We start from the raw sequence: 21,525 nt of genomic DNA, 5'->3' as shown, positions 1-21,525 counted from the left end.
GCAGTCAACACTGAGTGTTGCCACGGCCATAAAAGCTCTTCCTTACAAAACCTTGTTTGTCATTGCCTGGGTTTTTCACCCAGCATTTTGGCCAGTATCTGGCCAATCCACCACCTTTCACTGTTCATACCGTTACCAAAACAAACAAACAAAGAAAAAACATAAACAATGTTTACTTTGGAATTTCAGGAAAAATTCAAAGAAAACTATCAGAAATCACACGAGCAGCTAGAAAAACTGAAGGTCGGTACATGTTTCTCACATACCTGTCAAACATTGTCTAAGAATACTGGTGCATTAGGAGCTGTAATAAGTGACTCGAGTACATGTATGACAAAATATAATGTGGCAAGAGTAAACTGAGTTTGTGGAATGTTATGAAATTAATTAAATGTTCTCCCATCAGACTGAGTTCAAACAACATGTGACTGAGATCAAACAACTAACGGACTACAATACAGAGATGTTGAAGAAAATTGAGGCTTACATTGATAGGGTGAAAGAGCAGTTGGGAGGGGAAATAGAAGAAAACGTAAAGAAACTACAAAAACAGAAGGAATTTATTGAATTCCTTGAGGAACAGCAAGCTGAATTGTAACTTCTGTCTCAGTGATTTCCTTTTTCTCTAATGTTGCATCTGTTTAGTTCCCTTATCATATAGTACTTGTTTAAGTTTGGTTTAACGTTTTTGAAGTGTCCCCCTTCTTTACAATTTTACATAAACTAGGATTTTACTGTTAGCTATCATTGTCCAGAGGATTTTATGTGTTAAAGATAATGTTTTAGGAATACATTAACAGAATTTCGATTTTTTTTTCAACCATTACTTAATTTCTGCGGTGGAAAAAATGTTTGTATGACCTGACACATAATAAAAACATTAACCTGCTACTGTTACGGTTTGTTGTCAGAATATCTATCTCAAAATATACAACTTTTTTTGCCATATCCCCAGCAGTCAGCCACAAAAGTGGATTAACTAAAATGTACCTGACCCATTTACAAATGATGTAAAGATAAACAAAATTGTTCAGTTTTAAAATATATTTAAAGATTGCATTTATAATTTAGTGCACTCTGCAGTGCTTCACTTTTTTTCTCCTCATGTTGTCATTAAGGCATTTGCATCTGTCTCACAGCGACACTGTGCATGTTCCTGTAAAGATAAACAGGCAAATGAAGTTATTTGTAAAACAAATATGAAAGCCTGAGCTTCAAAGTTAAGCTAAGATGAAAGTTTTACTGCATCTACACACATACAAACACAGTGCAACACACCTGCAAACAACCCACCCAAAAACACACACAAAAGATCTGAGCACTATTTTACCACAGACACTGGAAGACACTGTTCCCAGTTTAAGGAAATGCACTGCACTGGTTTGAATCATATCTATCTGACAAATTTCAGTTTGTAAATGTAAGTTGGGAGTCTGCTTCATGCACAAAAGTTAGTCATTGAGTTTCAAAGAATTCTGTGCTGGGATCCATTCTGTCCACATTAAACTTGTTTCCCTTAGGCAGTACTGTAAGAAAACACTGCATACATTTTCATCGCTATACAGAAGATAACCAGCTCTATATATATCAAGGTAAGCATATGACACAAATCATTTAGTTTCAATATTGGCAGGATCAGGGAAATATCTGTGAAACAAAAGTGAAAGCTGAGTTACAACAATAAGCTCAGGTAAGTGTGACTGTTTCTGCACACCAGGAAACAAACACACAGCAGCGTTAAGCTGAGCAAAAGGGGAGGTGGAAAAATAAGTATGTGTGTAAAAGGACATTGTGATGTGACATTTTAGATTCAGTTCTATTTTAATTATTTCCTTTGTGATGCAATGTAACGCATTGATTTTATACTCTTTTTTCTTTTTTCTTTTTTTTTTGAAATAACTCCGCTGGAATTTAAAGATGTTCAGCTGGAGTTTGTACATTTCCCATTCAACTCTTCATGCTTTACAATGTACATTTTCTTCTTAGAGACAGAAGTGACTGTTTCCAGCACCACCAAAGGCCTGTTCCTCATGTTCACCCTGCTGTGTCTGGTTTGTCTTTCAAGTGTCCTGATAGACAAGGACCAACTGGTACATTCAACATAGATGAGAACCAACTGGTAAAGTGACTTTTTTTCTTAACCTTCAGAAATTTTGAGAGTCACTACAAATGCAGTTGCTGTTTTAATCTTTTCCTTATGTCTCTCATTAATATCAACACTCTGACTTCTTAGACTGTAAGCTTTAGTTTATGCACAACCAAAGTTGTAGAAGCCATCACTCCAAATGTCTTATGATAACAAGAAAAAAAAAACATTTCACTACACGGCCTCATATATTTCTTCTGCGACTTCTTCTGAATTCTTTTTCTGCTGGTTTGAAACAAATAAACCATAAAAAAGAGGATTTAGTCATTTTATTTTCATCATGCAGATTCAATCCCGTGTCAGTAAGACTGTACAGTACAGCATAATATGTGAGAAATGCTGGTCTAATGGCCCAATTATGGTCAAATGAAATAGAGACTAACAATGTCTTCTATGTGAGAATGTCTCGTGCTGACAGACCTGCAAACTGTTCAGACTACTTGTAGCTCTCCTCGTATGTCAGGTAATACATTTATATTTATGTCACACCTCTGTCTGCTTTCCCATTTGTATAATCCTTACTTACATTCTGATTAGATAATTTCAGTTTGTAAATTATCAGATTACATAATTGGAATACCATTCATCCATCCTCTTCCTCTTATCCAGTTCAGGGTTGCACCAGGGTTTGAGCCCTAACAACAGCTAGAATAAAAGGCTTCTTTCCAACCTGAGCTGTTTCAGATGCTTTTTAAAATTCTGAGCTCTGACCTCAGTGTAAGGTGGCTGTGTCCTCACTGTGGCTGCTTCTTGAAAGCACTTCTGCTTCTTGTGTCTATGTGTTATGTGTGAAAGGGTTAAGAAGGACATTCATAAAGAGGTAATCTATGGAAACACACTGGTTCACCCTCTGGTAGAGAAATCAGTCTCTGAAACATTTCCATAAACGAACGTATGGGGAATGAATGAAATGAGCTTTTTAGGTGAAACCAGTCCCACAGTGATGAATGAAACTTCTCTGGATTCTTCTGTGGAAGAAACTGCCAGATACCATCCTGGAAAACGTTTAACAAATACAAGACCACTATGTAAATGACAGTTATGTTAAAAGCACATATTAAGTATTGTTGCTCACCTTTGTTTCTAATAATGTCACTTTTTTTAAAAATCGTATCCTGTCAGCTCTCATGGGTGAAATTTGTCTTCGAGGGTCTGGGAGCAGAAAAAACTTTTAAGGACCTTTGATTTCTAATTCAGTTCTTCTTTAAACTATTAAGGATGAAGCAACAATGCTCCTCTGAAATCTGTGTTAAACAACAACAAACTTAAATTACATATTTATTATAGATGCATTGAAGCTAATCAGGATATTTACTGTGAATCTGCGAATAATCATTTTACTCGTAACTTAATTAACTAGCGAATGAATTAGTCATGAAGAAGCTAATATTTGCAGTTAATAAAAGGACAGGTAATGTTTTGTTGCAGGGAGAGAGTGCGAACAGTTGTCTGTGTACATGTGTTAGCCCTGCAACAGACTGGTGACCAGACTCTTGTCGATTGTAATGGAGTCAACTGGATCTGCTCTCCCTGCCCAGTGCATGAACCCACCGCAGGGAAAGCAAATTCTGCTGGGGAAACCAGTGAGAGTAGATTCTGGAGTCTTTCCATGCTCTTCTTAGTGATCCTCAATCTGAATGAGTCATAACAACCTTCAGAACAAACTAGCAGTAGTAAAAGGCCACTACAGGCCGATATCATTAGCTGATTTCCACTAATAACACCCATTACCCACTGTTGGGCTGGACAGAGGTAAAATAGCAGGAAAGTGAGTAAATAAATAGATAAAAATAAAATGAAGAAATATTTGATTATCTAAATACTTTGGACAAATAAACAAATATCTAAAAATGGATTAATGATTCCATCATTTATGCTTGACCTGAAGGACTTATGATCAAAACATAGGAAGCAAAAAACCCTGTCATCATCTTTGTTGTCAGTGAATAGGGGATTATGATACAGTTTCTACATATATCATCTCTGATTTTTTTCGTTTTTACTTTAGGGTTTGACAAAGGAAGCACAAGAAACATTCTTTGCATACCACATTTATTTAGAATGCATAGAAACGTATAATGTCTAAATAAAAGAATCACTGGCCAAGATCAGTAAAACAAAATAACTCCCCAGTTTACTACAACTTTGTGCCAAATTAATATAAAGAAGTCACATATGTATAACTTGAATGTAATGTATTTTTTTATGATTTAGAAACAACAAAAATGGTTTTCATAAAAACTAAATATGCGCAAACTAGAACAGACATAGAGACAGAAATGTAAGCAGTTCAATTTGTTGTTTCTTCTACAGTTTTGTGAAGCTGCCCATCACACCCAGTTTCTTTCCTGTTCTCTATTCTTGTAGCAAAGTCATCTTCTTGTCCATGTAAGTTCGGAAGTTCTTCATAAAGTGCAAACCAACCTTAATTACTTCCTTCACTGGTGGATAATGAGCTAACATATTCAGTTCTGACTGATGAATGTATTTCTCAAACAATTCATCCAATACTCTTGCTGCCATTTTGTACTCGTCTCCTCCCTGAATGAGAAAAATAAACATTTTAGCACAAATGATATAACATTTAATTCCATTTCAATGTTGTCCATTTGCAGTGTATCAGATCCCTGAAGGTATGCTGATGTTACTGTAGGCTTCGAGTTATTAGTTTTATGAATTAAAGACTTTCTCAGTTAACATGTGAGTAACTTTGAGACTGACAAACCCACCTTCAGCCTTTCCTCTTGTTTTACAGCGCTGCTTAGGGTTTCCTGGAATGGTTCCTGAATATTTTCCAGAAAAAAGCAGAGCACGGTGAGTGTGACAGCTGCTGAAGAACACAATGAAAACCACAGCAAAAGAAGAGCATTCTTACAGGAAGAGATTATTTATGTCAAACTAATGAACAAAGGTTATTAAATATTAATTTACCAGTTGGTCCTTGTGGGTCAGTGAACTTGAAAGATCAAATAGGTTTGTGATTGTTTCCTTTCTATATTTGTCTTCTGCCTAACAGAAAAAAATAAGAACATTTAAATTTACCATATTATTCTACACTGTATGTAATGCATTTGCTATACTTGCAAGACTTGCCATATATCACTGTAGATAGTGTAAAGTAAAATGGATTTATTAAGGTATTTTTTAACCCTTCTTTTCTGCCTACACACAGCAGATTTTAAAACTTGGAGACTGACTGACCCACCTTCCATCTCTCTGCTTCTTTTATGACTATCTTCATCTGCTCAAGCATCATCTGTGTGACCCATTGCAAATAAAGAAAAAAATTCAGCAGCTAATTGTGATGACTTAGACTGTACATATACACATAAGTGTGTAATTGTTGAATCATAGAAGGGAATTCAGCAAAAGTCAATTCATCACCTGGCCTTGGGTATAGAGGGAACTTGCGACTGAAACAAGGCACAGCAGAGAGAAGATGAGTAATAAGCCTTTGTTGGCTAAAGCTGGTCCCCTGGTTTTGGAAAAGGCTGCTGCTGCCATCGCTCTTAGAACTGGAACAAACTCCCTGCTTAAGAAAGTTGAGATATCATAGACATTTAGAGTTAATAGGTAACTGAATATATATATATATATATATATATATATATATATATATATATATATTTTTTTTTTTTTTTTTTTTTTTTTTCTTTTATATTTATATATATATATATTCATAAACTTATTCTGTAAATATAAATCAATATAAATCATATTATTGTGCATGATTACTCCTCTTACCTGCTGTGCGAATGTAAGAAGAGCTGCTGTACCATACAGGTGGAGAATGAAACTAAAATGAGATGACATGCCACAGATGCTTTATATACAGTGTCTCTTAACTCATTTGCATCTCGTGAATGTGAGCAGCCCTTTCACTTTTGTTTTCAACAAAGTAGTGTTTGTCTAGTCCTGTTTATAGGAATAGAAGCCCATCAGTTATTGTTGTGAAATAACATATTATAATAAAAAAAAAATTATTTTTCTTTTTTTTTTTTTTCTTTCTTCTCTGTTCTCTTCTCTCTTTCTCTGCCTCAATCTTTCCATCCCCTACCTTCTCTGCCTTGATCTCTGGCTCAGATCAGTTCAGCATGATGCCTGCTGCACGCCGCTGGTGATACTGTAAATGTGGAGGAGGAGAGCTCTTGTCTCTGCATATTCTGAACAATTTTTTCTACTTCATGCTCTAGTGAGCTTTTAGGTTGACATCACAACATGGGCGGTTGCCCATTGCGGCATCGTGGTGGAGGCGGCATCATGGCATCGGCAAAAAAAAAGTTGCTGCCACCCATGCTGCCCTGACATCATGCCAGCTCATTTTGGGGATTTCATGGGCAGTGATCGGTTTTCTATTGCCCATTTGCAGGGAGTAAAGGCGCCCTCCATTTGCGAGGTGCACCTGCTGCTTGCCACAAAGGGGGAGGGGGGGGGATTCTCTGGCTCGCTGGAGCGGCATCTCCAGCTTGCAAAATAAGACTGATGAACAAATATGATGATGATATCTGGTCCAGACAGGTTAATATTGTGGTTTGATGCACACTGAAGACCTTTATCAAATTACATCACCACTTGAAACAAAAACATCTTTGTATGCAGGAATTTATTGGTTCATGGATGGTATTACCAATACAGACACTTGTATAACTAATACACATAAGAACAATTTCCCAGTCATAGCATAATATGTAATATATATATTTATATATATATATCATAAAATTAAAAAAAAAGTACACAAGCAAAAAGAGCAATTAGTATGATATTATTTATTCAAACTAGAAAAAGTATTTAGGGCTAGCCCCCATTACCATGCTGAAGATCCATAACAACTAACAAAAGATATGAAGTGAGTTCTATAAACTTGAATGATCAACACAACAATTTTCAATGGTGCAAGAGTAGAGGTGCTGACAGCACCTCTGTGTTTAAAAAACAACGTAAGTGGACAAAACATAATGTTGCAGAGTTTCAGCAAAGAAAACAAATCACAGTTCAGGAGAGGTAAAAGCAAAACAAATACATGTCCCATCTAGCTCTTTAATCAAAATAGTAACAACAATGAAAAACAATGATACCAAAGTCTATGCATAGCTAAAAGTTCTGCTTCCATTGAGTTTTAGGTTGTCCTTCATTTCTTTCAAATTCTTTTTCTTTTCTTTCTAACAGCATCTTGGATTTCTCAATGAAGTTAATCAAGTTATTTGTGAAATCCATCAGTGGTGGAAAATCCTCTGAAAATGATGATGTCTTTATTAGTTCCTGGATGGACTGAAGAAACTGTAGTTTTTCATCAGCTTCTCCTAAGACGGCCTTGATTTTCTGAAATTTGAAAAAACAGGATGCATCAGTCTTACTACATATTAACAACTGTAAGTGAAGGAAAAAAGGTATAGTAACTTATAGTGACTTTAATTTTACATTCAAATATTCCTCAGTTGTCTGTGAATTTGCCTCATAAACCAGGGACAGCAGCAAGAAGATGATTACAACTTTGGTGTTTCTGACACCAGTCAGTCCTCTGCTTTTGGAGACGCCTGCTGCTGCCATCACCGTTGAAATAAAAACTTCTGGAGAGAAAATGACAGAAAATAAATGAAATGATGAATGAAGAATTAAATCTATGTTTCCTGTTTTATGTTATTAATATATTGTATAAAACGTATTAACTATAAACCATCTTATGATGCAGTTTTGCTGATCTTACCTGCCTGCTGAAAGGAGAAAGAGCGGCTGCACTGTACAGGTGTAGACTGAAAACACAAGGGACTCAAACACTACAAATACTTTAAGTGAGCTGTGCTTTCTCTTTCATTTCACAGATGTAATATGATCCACTTTATGGAAATTATGGCCCATCAGACTGTTAAACAGTTGAAGAATATTCCATATATTAACAGCAGCCACGACAGAAGCATGTGGCAGAAAAGGGATGAGTTTAGGCATGTTACTCACTGTTATTTCAAGAAAAAATACTGTTTGTGTACATGAACAGAAAAATCTAGATGGTTTTCCTGGGATTATTTTACAAACTGCCCCGAGACTGGGTTTGTTTAACACATGGACTGCTTATAAAGACAAAGAAATGTTTTTTTACACATTGTAAAAGAATATACAAATGAACAGAAAGCGAATGTAATCCAGTGTTAGAGCCAGCATCACTTTTGTTAAAAATGAGACCAGTTCATATTCCACTTTTCCAATAATTCCAGTTTTCAGTTTTTCATTTAATATTCAAATAATCTTTATCATATGATCAATAGTATATCTTAACACTAAAATAGACACTACATATATTGCAACATTAGCATGAAGTAATATATTTATAACCTGGTAACTATCTATGGAGATACTAGTGTTCATAATGTGATGCAAACACTGAAAACAAAAGTATAAGAAGTACAAGTTTTTGCATCTATTTGTTTCTGTGTTTCTCACATGTTATCATTTGATAATGATTGCATGTGTTGTAGGTTTGCACACTGCCAATTTCAGCATCAGCCACAGCTGTCGTCTTTTCTTGTGAATTTCACAGTTTGTAAAAATAGGTATTTATTACAACTTTAATGTCTTTATTCACAGACAATGATTCTTCAGATATCCTTTAAAATAGTTCATTTTACTAATTGTACTTGACAAAGAAATGTACATCTTTGGTGGTTGATGTTTTCGTAAAAATCATAGATTTAGTCTACAATATTCCTGTGCTTTTAGTCCCGTAGCATTAAAGGGAACTTGACCAGATAGTTCATTATCCTCATCACCTCATTGAGGTATAACTAGAAAACATAGACTGGCCCTTTTATTTCAGAATGGCAATGAAGGAAAGGATATATAAAATATAGAGTATATTAACGAGTTAGTCAAAAGCAGCCTAACAGCTGATTGATATTCTCTACTTTGTGGGTTATAGAATTTAAATTTGGTGAGTCAGTAAACAATGGACACCAATCAGCCACAGATGCCGTACTTCCTTCTGGGAAAAAAGGCAAAAGAAAAAGAAAAAAGCAAAGGATAACAGTTTTATTAACAATTTTTATTCACATTAAAGTATTTTATATAAATCAATAATAACTATCAACTACTTCACACACAAAATCCCCATCATCATTGGTTTGTACTTGCATTACAACTTTTTTATAATGAACATAATGATAACAAAAAACTTGACAAGTTATTTTTTCAGGTCAAACACAAGTTTACAGCTTTATTCAGCAATTTAAAATATCAAGGCCACTCTCAAGGCAAAAACTGAAACTGAAACTGCACGGTATAAAGGAGAAGATTTACAAACACAATACACACAATATAAGCGACAGATGTAGACTAATGTGTTACAATTCATCTTTATGTTTCTCTAGGTGTGTCAGCCGCTCCATCACAACATTTAGTTTCTCTTCATAGTCCTGGATTTCTCCAGCTGTCGTCTCAAGGTATTTGTCTATGTACTTCTTGGTGGCTTTCAGGAATGTTTTCAGGTCATTCATTAAATCCAACACTGGTGGAAAATCTCCCATTGTTGTATTTAGAGTTTCAGACAAAATGTCCATTAAGTGCATAAAATCATCATAGAATAGTGGAATATAGAATCTGTCTAACTTGAGATTATCCTGGAGGAGAAAATGAAACGAGACAAATGTGTAAAAACTACTTTTATATTCTTTGTGGGGGGGGCTTTGGTTGTTTAATAGATTTATAAATATTTATATTAGCAGTTATAGACATTCCACATTACTCATTCATGAGCACAACATGGACAGAGACAGACTCACCTTCCTTGTCACTGCTGCTTGTTGTAATTTCTGAATGTTTTCTTTCAGTTCTTCCTGCAAATCCAGATAGAGAATGTCCACAAGCAGCCATGTGAAACATGTGAAGGCAAACAGTGTAACTAAATAAAACTACAACTGGCAGATCAAAAAAATATAGATATAAATATATCACAATCATTTTACCAGTTGGTCCTTCTTTATCTGTGAACTTGAAAGGTTGACCAGAACCAACAGGGTGAAAATGATGAATAAACCCCTGGTAGTTGTGACACCACTCACTCCTTTGCTTCTGGATAAATTCACAGCTGCCATCACTCTTCTGGAAAAAAAAAAACCAAAGCATAAAGTACATTTATAAATTTCCTTCTTAAATCTTTAAAGTGAAATGTTTTAATTTGAGTGGAAATGTTGTATAAAAATCTACCTGCAATATCCTCTTATAGTACAGTGTTGCTGGGGTTTTTCCACCTGCTACAGGGGAACTGCTGAATGATAATACAAAGGGCTCACACCACAAAATGCTTTATATGCTTCTAGTGTCCCCTCCCCCCTTCCCCACGACACAGCTTACCTGTGCGTGACTTGGCTTGTCTGTGGGTGTGTCTGTGTGCCTATGTTCTCTAGAAGTGGTAATATTCACTTTTGTTTTACAGGAAAACCGAACTTCATTTCCACAAAGTTTAGTGCATGCAATGCCGTTATTTACCTTGAATTCTTAATAAAATGCTTCACATTCCTTAAATCTGTCTTTTGTTATTTTCTTTTATATGCACAGTGGGTTTGTCAAGGTTTTAATTTTAACACTAGCGAAAGTCATGTTTTCCTGTTCAGTGTGAGTTTCTTGTCTTCGTGGTTAGTAGTTATACGTTGGATTTTCCCCTGTCTTTATTTTGATGGTCATCTTTTGTGTCTTCGGTTGACTTTTGTCTTCCCCTTGTGATTGTCTGCATTTATATCCATTTCCCCTCTTCCTATCTGTGTGTGTGTGTGTGTGTGTGTGTGTGTGTGTGTGTGTGTGTGTGTGTGTGTGTGTGTGTGTGTGTGTGTGTGTGTGTGCACGTGTGTGTAAATAGCCCTGTTTTCCTCGCTTTTGTTTTTGTGAACTTATAGGCTATTAAAAGCTCGCTCTAACAAATGTGATTTCATTTTTATTTGTTTAAATCATATCACCAGTGATTTCTGTCCTACCTTAATTTTCAGGAGAAATGTCTTCTTTAGATTCAATACCAAAGGTCAGTGTTCTGTTATATTTAATATAAAATGTGATTACTTCAAAAAGATATAATTCTTAAATATGCTCTAGTTGTGCAGCAATGCCTGCATGTGGGTGCACTGGCAAATTTAATGTCAGTTGGCCTACGTCACCATGTACGTCCGTATTTAGTACAATTTATATTCTATCATAAGCGGTGCGAGGATGTACAAACCTGCTGACATCGGAGTTGTACAGAACGCACTATGAGATCTAACTCTGTAGAAGAGAACAAAGATGGTTCATAATCCACAGAAGCTTTTAACGGAGACTGACCTGTAGCCAAAGAGGTTAAAAAGTTGTCAGCAACCAATCCAGGGCAACTGAGTAGGCCAAGTGGAAGGGTTATAGGTTGGGGCTGCAGGGCGGCCTCAAGCTCTTGTCTAAGCCTCTCTGTGTGCCCATTGGTTTGGAAGTTGAATCCACAGCTCAGGCAGACTTTGGCTCCTAAGGAAGAACAGGAAAAAACCTTCCAGGCTTGGGGGACAAATTGATGCCCCCTGTCAGAAACTATTTCTGTACGGATTCTGCGGAGTCTGAAAACATGGTTTACTAAGATTTTAGCAGTTTCAGAAGCAGTGGGAAGTTTATTGAGAGCAATGAAGCGGGCAGCCTTCGGGGATCTGTCTATAACCAAGAGGATGACAGTCTTACTTGAATGTGGGTAGATGGTTTCAGCAACGTGGCAGCTCGAGATGTGCTGCTCTTTCTCCGGGCGCAGATGGAACAGGCCGTGAGATAGTTCCTCACATCTTTCTCCAGATTGTCCCACCAAAAATAGCATCTAAGTAGAGAAATAGCTCTGCTTACCCCTGGGTGGCAGGCAAACTGTGCAGTGTGCCCCCAATGGATGACGGCAGAACAGATAGGTACATGGGAATATTTTTTCCTTTTCAGTTTAAGAAGCACACTTTCTGAACCCTTTATAACTTAGACGTGTGTCGCTCAAGCTAGCAGCACCCCATGAGAAACAGGACGAATGTTTACATGTTCACGGGAGTTTGCACCCTTGGCAAGTGGACTGAGGTATGTGATGCAATGTGATCTGATGTTATACGTTTACTTAACTGTGAAACACCTTGATGCCGATTAAGCAGCCTTTTTTTTTGCTTTATTTAAGCAATGACTGTAAATCTCAGAATTACTTAATTTTTTTCTTTAAATTTACCTGATTTAGTTTAAGCGCATTTGTTGATATTGCTTATTGTTAAGGTTCAAGGGGACTGTACAGGTATCAATTTTTTCTTATTTTATAGTTTTCACGGTGCTCAACGATGTCCAGAGAATGAGCTGTGTTTGGTGAGGAAATAAATGGCTGCACCCGTTAGAGACTCTTCTATTGTTCTTGATGCCAAGGGCTGCTACACCTGTCATTCACAGCCACACTCACACCAGATGGCAAAGAGCGGAGGAGAGCAAAAGAAACAAGCACTCACACAATAGGAGTTGCCAAGGCCATAAATCCTCACCTTTGTGAATCTTGTTTTCCTGTAAATGTAGTTTCATTTTCCTGTAAAAAAAAAAACCAAGCAATATGTAAAGTTTCTCATGAAATGAAAGAATGCAACACACAGGATGTGTAATACCCATTATCCCACTTTTTACACTGACAGTGTATAAAAGAACTTTGTGATGTGCCGTATTTTCATTCCTTCATTCATCAGCTTCTTTTAACATCACAGGTAAGTAAATCACTGTAACATGGTTTATACAGACTTCACATTTTTTTAAATATAGAAATTAAAATGTTTCAGATTGATTTGTAATTTGAGTTTTTCAGTTGTGATTCTTTGTGAATCCTTAAAGTTGCACTTTTTTGAATGATAACGCCACTGGATAATGAAGACAGTCAGCTGCAGTTTGTGAACCTTCCATTCAAATTTTAACGCTGTACAACTTTGACTTAGAGACAGAGTTGCTAAGAACAGCAATGGCATCAGTGACTGTTTGCAGCACCACCAAAGGATTGTTCCTCATCTTCACCCTGCTGTCTCTGGTTTGCCTTTCAAGTGCACTGATAGACAAGGACCAGCTGGTAAATTGTTTTTTCTTATGCTTCAGTAATTTTGCGAGTCACCACAAACAAAGTTGCTGGTGTAATTTAAATTCTTTTAATAACTGTATATGCTGGATTTTCAGAAACAACTCAAAGAAAACTATCAGAACATAAAACAACAAATGGACAGACTGAAGGTCAGTACATGTTCAGAGAACTGCGGACATATATGACCAAATATAACGTTACAACATAGTAAACTGCCTTCATGTAATATGAAACTGTTACATTTTATCCCATCAGGCTGAGCGTGAGGAAGGAGTGAACTTCGGTTCTGAACTGTTGAGTGAATACTTGAGCCTTATGGACCCATTGATCGCACTGATGAAGAAATCTGCAAAAGTTTTACCTCATGGTTTTCCTCAAGTTGATACATTTATGGAGAACATTAAGAATTTCGTCAAGGAAAGTAAGGCTAACATTGACAGGGAGAATGAGGAGTTGGGTGAGAAAATAGAGGAAAGTGAAAAGAATCTGGGACAACTGAAAAAAACGATTGAAGTCCTCGAGGAAAAGCAAGCTGAATTGTAAATTCCATGTCAGTCAGTTTTCTCTAATAATGCATCTTTTGTATCTGTGGTTAGTTTCTATTTCATATAGTACAGCTTCTCTTAACTTCAGTTTAACTTTTTTTAGAGCTGTCATTCTTCTTTACTGTCTGATATAAAACAAAAAAAATTCACTATCAGCTACCATTGTGCGCAGGCTCATATGTGCTGATGACAACTTTTAAGAATACATTTCCAGAAGTTACTTATTTTTCTGCCATTACTTAAATATAGAAGTGGAAACAATGTTTATGTAAACTGCAAACTGCCACACAATAAAGACATTTACCTACTACTGTTATTGTTTCTATTCTTCAGCAATAAGATGACAGATTAATAACCTGCTCACATTCTTGTGAAATGCAAGTATGCCCTCACCAGAAAGTTTATGCTGATTTTTATCATATAAATGATGACGGTATTTATATTTTAATAAGAACAATGATCCACAAGCAACACTGTCTATTTCTACATGCTTACTCTGCACGATCACGCACACACATGCGTTTAAAGGCAACACATTTACAACAGCCACACAGCGCACACAGATATAGGACACATGCACACATTTTCTCATATTAGTTATTATACACACACATAGTCAGACCTATGGAGCTTCTTACCGTGCATTTTCTTCTCTATTCTATTTTAATAAGAACAATTATTATTATTATTATTATTATTATTATTATTATTATTATTATTATTGTTGTTGTGAATGTTTTCATAATTTATTTATTCATTTATTTTTTATGGTAATTTGCAGCATTCATATTTTTGCATTGAATTGGGCTAACCACATTTGCATGTCAATAGCACAGACATCTTTAATATGAAAGCCATAATACTGGTGTTATTTGTCCATGATGTACATTCATAAGCATCATGTTCCATCTATATTTATACACAGCAAAATCTCCAGTGTTAAATTAACACTAGAGAGTGTCTATATGGGTCCACTGGAAAATAACTCAAAATGTTAGAAATATTCCAGTGTTAGAAAATCAGCACTGCTCAGTGTTAGTCTTTGTTAATCTTCAAAACTGACTAGGTTACTTTTAAACATATAACACTGTCAAAAGTGTTAATTTAACACTCAACAGTGTTGTATTTAACACTCAGAGGTGTGGACCCATATAGACACTCTCTAGTGTTAATTTAACACTGGAGATTTTGCTGTGTACCTTTACTGGTTTCCTGTATTAATGGCTTTTATACATTTCACGTATTTGTGTAGCCAGACTTTACTCTCAGTAGTAGCATCATTAGCGGATCACGCAGAGCTCAGGCTTGCTTTCCAGAGTGTAACCCAGGGTTATTTTATTGCCAATGGTATTTTATTTTTATTTTATTTTAAATGTTACTGTCTGTTGAGTGTTGAGTTTACCAATGTACCATGAACGCACCGCAGCGCTGATAACGAGAAGTCCCTGCTCAGGGTGAGATGATTTTTTATTTCATTGCATCTGTCTGCACGGAGCAAGATGCACAGGCTGTTGTAGAATTTTCAGTACTGTAACATGTTGAGCCACACTATTTACTATAAAGTCATTGGTTAAAGCTAAGAAATGGCTCTAGTTGCATGTTTATCAGGCCAGTGAAAGATCTGGAGAAAATAAGAGCTTTGTTAGATACAGATAAATAGATTACATTACTTCGTTATTCTTTAAACCAGATGAAGAGATCTTTTATCTAGTTTTGTATTTCTCCATAATGTGTAATTTATATTGACCCTAAAATATTAAAGAAAAAAACTCAGTGACAGTGTTTTCCCTTTTAACAGGAAGAACCCTCCAGCAGAGTCTTGCTCAGGGAGGTGCAGCAATCTCCTGCAAGGTGTTAGGGGTGAGGAGAAACAGAAAAGAGCAGAGGTAAACAGGATAAAAGACACTATGGGAAAGAGCCAGAGTTCAATAATAGCAACTAATGATTCAATGCACAGGTGGTTTTTTTATGGTGGTAATGTATTATGAGGTCTTTAATATAAGATGAGACCTGTTTATTCAAGACCTTGTATGTGAGGAGAATGACTCTAAATTTTAGAGATATTAGAGGTTTCTGATGGTCCTCAGGTCCAGTCAGTGATGAGTTTGATTATATGCAGGTTTGACAGCGAAGGTAGAAACCAGAGACCCCACAAGTAGACAGAGCTCTTAACCCTGCTCATCTTAAACACAGGAGAAAAGTGAGTTGCAACACAAAAAAATATTGTCACAACAAATCACGCTGACAGCTTTCACCTTTAAAATGGTATGTAAATAGTTTACATAGATTTGAGTTATTTCATTCCAGTACCTGAAGTTTGGGATTATAGAAGAAAAATAAAATTATTGATTCTATTGAAATTGATGCAGATTTTGTGTGTTGATGATTTAAAAGCAGGCCTGCAAGATTGGAAGTAAAAGCGCTATAAAATACTTTAATTGAGAGCAAATACATGGTGGGCTTCTCCAGATTACAATGGGCTTCTGAGGAAATTCACCCAACTAGGACGCTGACCATATCAGATGGTAAGTCCTGTGTTTAAAAGGATTGTAGCGATTTAAAAAGGCCATTTCAAAAGCAACAAGAATTGTTTTTATTTTTGGAATGATGTAATATTGCTGTCAGTGGATATTTAAATTCATGCGCGGTTTTCCACTATCAGCAATGATTGGTACGATTGCATGTGACTGGATAAATGCATGTGATTGGTATAAATACATATGAATGGACTGGGACTGGACTGATGATGTGGACTAAGTGTGACTGACTTGAAATTGAGAAGACGGTAACTATTTTAGGATTAATCAATGCTAATGCCTAATAAACCCTAAGCAGTGAAAAAAAGGGTGGATGTACATGTTTTTGTTTGCTTGTTTTTGCAGGAGCAGGAGGATGACAGAGACCAGAGGAGGGGAGACTGGAGGTCCACATGAGTGTGGGCGGGCCTTGCAGACCTAACCCTTTAGATAGCACTTTTCTGTGTTACTGATTTTGTGTGGAGAAAACTGTGTTTTCCTGGCTGCTTGTTGGTTACAGTAACACACTGTATTGTTGGCAAATGTTAAATGCTACAGGAGGAAAATGTGTATTCAATGTGAAACACATACTGTGTTAAAATCAGTATCACTCCTTTCACAGACAAGGAGGGTTGACCACATGATTTACAGCAACACCTCTGGAATCTGTTGATCCAGGCCCGACCTGCCAGGACAAACCGCTGGCTAATGTTTTTTTTCCCTCTCTAAGGGTTCTGGCATCACTCAGGCAGACATGAGTGAAATGAAGACGGTTGTGCAGTGATTACAGAACATCTTAGTGTGGGGCTCATTATCATATCGTTATTCATTTTAAGGTGTTGAGCTCAAAGTGTGAAAACAAGTGAGTGACATTACTTAAGATTACTGGTTACAGTAGTTTTAATTAAACACATGGGATGATCCATGGTTTGGGCAAATTATGGTAACAGTAGTGTTTTAATGATTTGGGGAAATAACCTGCATATGGCACACTTTTGTCTGTGGTGTTGGATGCCTTATTACTCTTATAACCTACAGTCTTTATCTATCATAAAAATTTGCTTCACGATCTGAAACACGTGAGTGTGGCAAATATGCAAATAGCTAAGAAATCAGGATGGGCTAAATCGTTTCTCACTGCACTTCTGTTAGGCGACTGAATAAAAACACAAAGTCAGCAGTCTGGCTATGAATGTCTTTAATGTTTCCCAGATCAGAATCACAGCATACAGTGTATAATAACTTCTAAAGTAAACAGAAATATCATCACCTCATTTATTTATATCATTTTACTTTACTTTTTTTAATAATCATCTTTTTTTTATTCCATTATTTAACATTTTTCTTCATCTCAAGTCTCGAGTTTCTGAGTTCAACAAAGAAAGTAGAAACAAGACAACAGGTGCAGATTTGCAATGGACACCAAGCTGAGGGTTTCTCTGTGGGTGTCACTGTCTCTGTGCACGTTTGACACTGTGGACGTGACACAGGATCATCCAATCATCATGTTTTGCTTTGCTGACAGTTTCTGAGTGTTGAAATAAAATAAATCCAGCAGTTATACCACAGAAAGGACAAAGTGTGGCTCTAACAGCTGTTGAACACACACAGACTGTGATGTTCTCCACACGTCACCCATCGCTCTGCACTTTTCCAGCATCCAACTGTTTTTCTGCTACATAACATCACTGCAGGAGAAAAACAACGGACAGACAGACAGCACAGTGTGACACGAGCAGGTCAGACCACCTGTGTGATCTCATGAGTCTGTGAGGATATGAGGCATCTTATGGTATCAAAGCCCTGGAGTCTGTCAAACATGGCTACATGTAAACACTGCTACATGTTAGGTGAGCTAACATTTAACTGACTGCACTTTTTTTCAGTCTCAGTTTAGGTCATTTATGTCCTTACTGCGAATCACTGAAAGGCAAAGCTGGCTTTTATCGCTCTGATGTTACGCACATCATGCAGCACAGATTCATCTCTGATCACAAGACTCATATTTCAAAATAAAAGCGAGCTAAGGCTTGAAAAGAGGACGACGATTTTATGACAATCGCAGAGAAAAGAGCAACGAAAGGATTTAAAACTTGATGAAAATGTTTTTTCTCACTGAAAACTAGCAAATCCTAATAAACAGCATGACTGGCCCTCTGCTGTGAGGGGGCTTCAGTGGAGATGACTTCTGCTACAGCGACCTTCCTGCTACAGGATGGTCACATGATAACGATCAACGTTATGACAAAAATAAAATAAATGTTGAAAAAACAAAGACAAAACTGATCGGTGGTAAGGATGAACTCATTTGAAACCTCTAGCTAACGGCCATTTTTTTCTTCTCATTACAAACTGCACCTGTTGTCTTTTGTCATCACAAAATAAGCATATCATTCATTCACTCCAAAAAACAAACAAACAAAACATAAAATAAGATAAGATAAGATAGAACTTTATTAATCCCTCGGGTGGGTTCCTCTGGGAAATTCGGTTTCCAAAAAAGCACAGCACCGACAGAAGTTACAGTTACAGAATGTTATATATATATACACACACACACACACACACACACATAAATACAGAGACAAATATAAATAAAATATACGAAGGGGATAAATAGAATAAATAGGAATAAAAATAAAAATACAAGTGAATTGCACATTTCAAGTATTGAGGTCTATTGCACCATTGACTATTTACAAAAGTATTGCACAAAGGTATTGTACAGTGAGGTGAAGAGGCACTACAGCTTAGTTGTTCCCCCCTCCTTTGTCCTCCTTTGTCCTCCTGTTTCCCCTCCCTCTCCCCTCCAGAGAGGAGTTAAACAGTTTGATGGCGTGTGGGACAAAGGAGTTTTTAAGTCTGTTGGTTCTTGTCTTTGAGAGAAGCAACCTGTCACTGAACAGACTCTTCTGGTTGTTAATGGCCGTGTGCAGAGGATGCCTGGCATTGTTCATAATGTCCAGCAGTTTCTTTAATGTCCTTTTCTCTGCCACTGTCACCAGAGTGTCCAGCTTCATGCCGACCACAGAGCTAGCCTTCCTGATCAGTTTCTCCAGCCTGGATGAGTCCTTCTTTGCTGTGCTGCTCCCCCAGCACACCACAGCATAGAAAAGTACTCCAGCAACCACTGACTGGTAAAACATCCTCAGGAGCTTCCTGCAGATGTTAAAAGACCTCAGCCTCCTGAGGAAGTACAGTCGGCTTTGGGCTTTTTTATACAGGTGCTCTGTGTTGCATGACCAGTCCAGTTTATTGTCCACCCACAGCCCGAGGTACTTGTACTTATTGACCACCTCCTCCCCCTCTATCTGAACCGGCAGTGGACCTTCTCTGGACCTCCCGAAGTCCACAACCAGTTCCTTAGTCTTTGAGGTGTTGAGTTGCAGGTGGTTTGTGTGACTCCATGCGACAAAGTTCCTCACCAGACTTCTGTACTCCTCTTCCTGATCATCCCAGATACACCCCATGATGGCTGTGTCATCTGCAAACTTCTGAATATGGCATAATTCAGAGTTGTAGAGAAGTCAGAGGTGTACAGGGTGAAGAGAAGAGGGGACAGCACAGTTCCCTGTGGTGCTCCTGTGCTGCTGACCACTGTGTCAGACGTGATGTCCTTCAGCCTGGCGTACTGTGGTCTGTCGGTGAGGTAGTCGGAGATCCAAGCCACCAGGCAGGGGTCCACCTCCATCCTGTTCAGTTTTTCCTGAAGCATACAGGGCCGGATGTATAAATAAACAAGAAACTTAATATTTACAAATATTTTGTCTGTTTTTTTTTTTCTTACACTTAAAAATGTACAGTTCTGATCTTCCAGATGTTTCGTCTCCATCCGTCTCCCAGATTGGTATTTTCTTCTCTGTCCAGTGACCTCAGAGTGAGCGCTGAATGTGCCACAATGGCGCCCTCTAGTGTTAGCTTATAAAACAGACAAGGAGAAAGAACAGAGCCGAATGAAAGGACTCGTTTGTGTTCTCTCCTCTGCTGTAGCTGTGTGGTGCTGAGGTTAACTACACAACCCCTCGCCGCCTCCATATACACAGGAGTGAGTACAAAAGGGTTCGTACGGACGCATCAGCCGGCCGTCCTTCTGCTCGACACTGTTAGCTGAAAGATGATCGGATCATCCTCTGTCCTGTATTTAAGGCTGAGAGTCTTTGTCCAGTCTCTTTTCCACAGCTACTGTCCACAGCACTGATCCACCTGCAGCACAGCCCCAGTCAGTTGTTTTATGATTTACATTGTGCACGTTTCCCTTCCAGTGAGCTTACAAAACCTCTGACAGGAGAAGTCAGGCATGTGTTTCCCCCACCTCCCCTTTTAGGCAGTAATAAAATAGAAAACAAACAATCAAACAGGCTAAAGCTAGAGCACAAGCAAAGACAGCACCGGTGACTAAGTTCTCCCATACTGGACGTACGCTACCATGTGGGCTCAAACAGCAGCACATCAGCTCAGTTTACATACTGTTGACATCTTCATCAGAGGATCAGCAGGGAGCGCTGCTGAGCTGCAGTCGTCTCCACCAGAGTGACGGAGCAGGAATCACAAACAGCACAAACCCACCGTGTTGTTTCTACCCTGTTCAGGAGATCTGAGCCCCCATCCCTTTTTTTCATGTTGCAGCTCTGCACTGCAGGCCCTGAACGCCTCCCGGTTACCCTCAGTGTGCTTAGAGTTTAATTTACAACCGACGAGCTCACAGATCATCTGCAGGCAGGTGAACGAACCCTTAATGTGAGGATAATAGCAGAGCTGACCTGAGGTCAGAAATAGTCAGGAACGGTGTCGACACAGTGAAGTCAGGTGTTTGGGAATTTGTCTGATTATCAGTTTGGGGGGGTCGGTGTTAAATAACAAAGGTGGTGTAGGATGGAGAGAGGAGGAGGGAGGGAGCGGTGATGATATGGAGGAAGGTGATTGGTTAAGCAGCAGGAAGGAGCTCATGCTGGAGTCTGAGTTTTTACTGTTGGCCTTTTTCTGCTTTTTGTTTATTGTTGTCTGACGCGGGCCCGCCTACGCTTGAGTGATGCAGATGTGATATCACACTCACACAGCGACTGCCGCTCCCACACACACACACACACACACACACACACACACACACACACACACACACACACACACACACACACACACACACGTGCCATACACAAGGGGGTCAGACAGGAGCAGCATCAGTCTCTGCTCTGTTTTGTTAATAACGTAGAAAAATAATTTGTACAATCTACAATCAAGCTACATCGACGG

General features: G+C 37.8%; 1 long non-coding RNA gene across 1 annotated transcript; it reads right to left on the bottom strand.

Moving 5' to 3' along the window:
- Nucleotides 1–6,798: 6,798 nt before the first annotated feature.
- On the bottom strand, nucleotides 6,799–7,928 carry LOC120720157. The gene is made up of 3 exons (XR_005692821.1): nucleotides 7,854–7,928; nucleotides 7,568–7,716; nucleotides 6,799–7,468 (listed from the first exon to the last, which is right to left on the bottom strand). It is a non-coding gene; the product is annotated as an uncharacterized LOC120720157 (long non-coding RNA).
- Between the last annotated feature and the right edge of the window lie 13,597 nt (nucleotides 7,929–21,525).

Source organism: Simochromis diagramma, unplaced genomic scaffold, assembly GCF_900408965.1.
Source record: "Simochromis diagramma unplaced genomic scaffold, fSimDia1.1 OVJJ01000563.1, whole genome shotgun sequence".
NCBI lineage: Eukaryota > Metazoa > Chordata > Actinopteri > Cichliformes > Cichlidae > Simochromis > Simochromis diagramma.
This window is presented reverse-complemented; position numbering and strand designations above follow the sequence as displayed.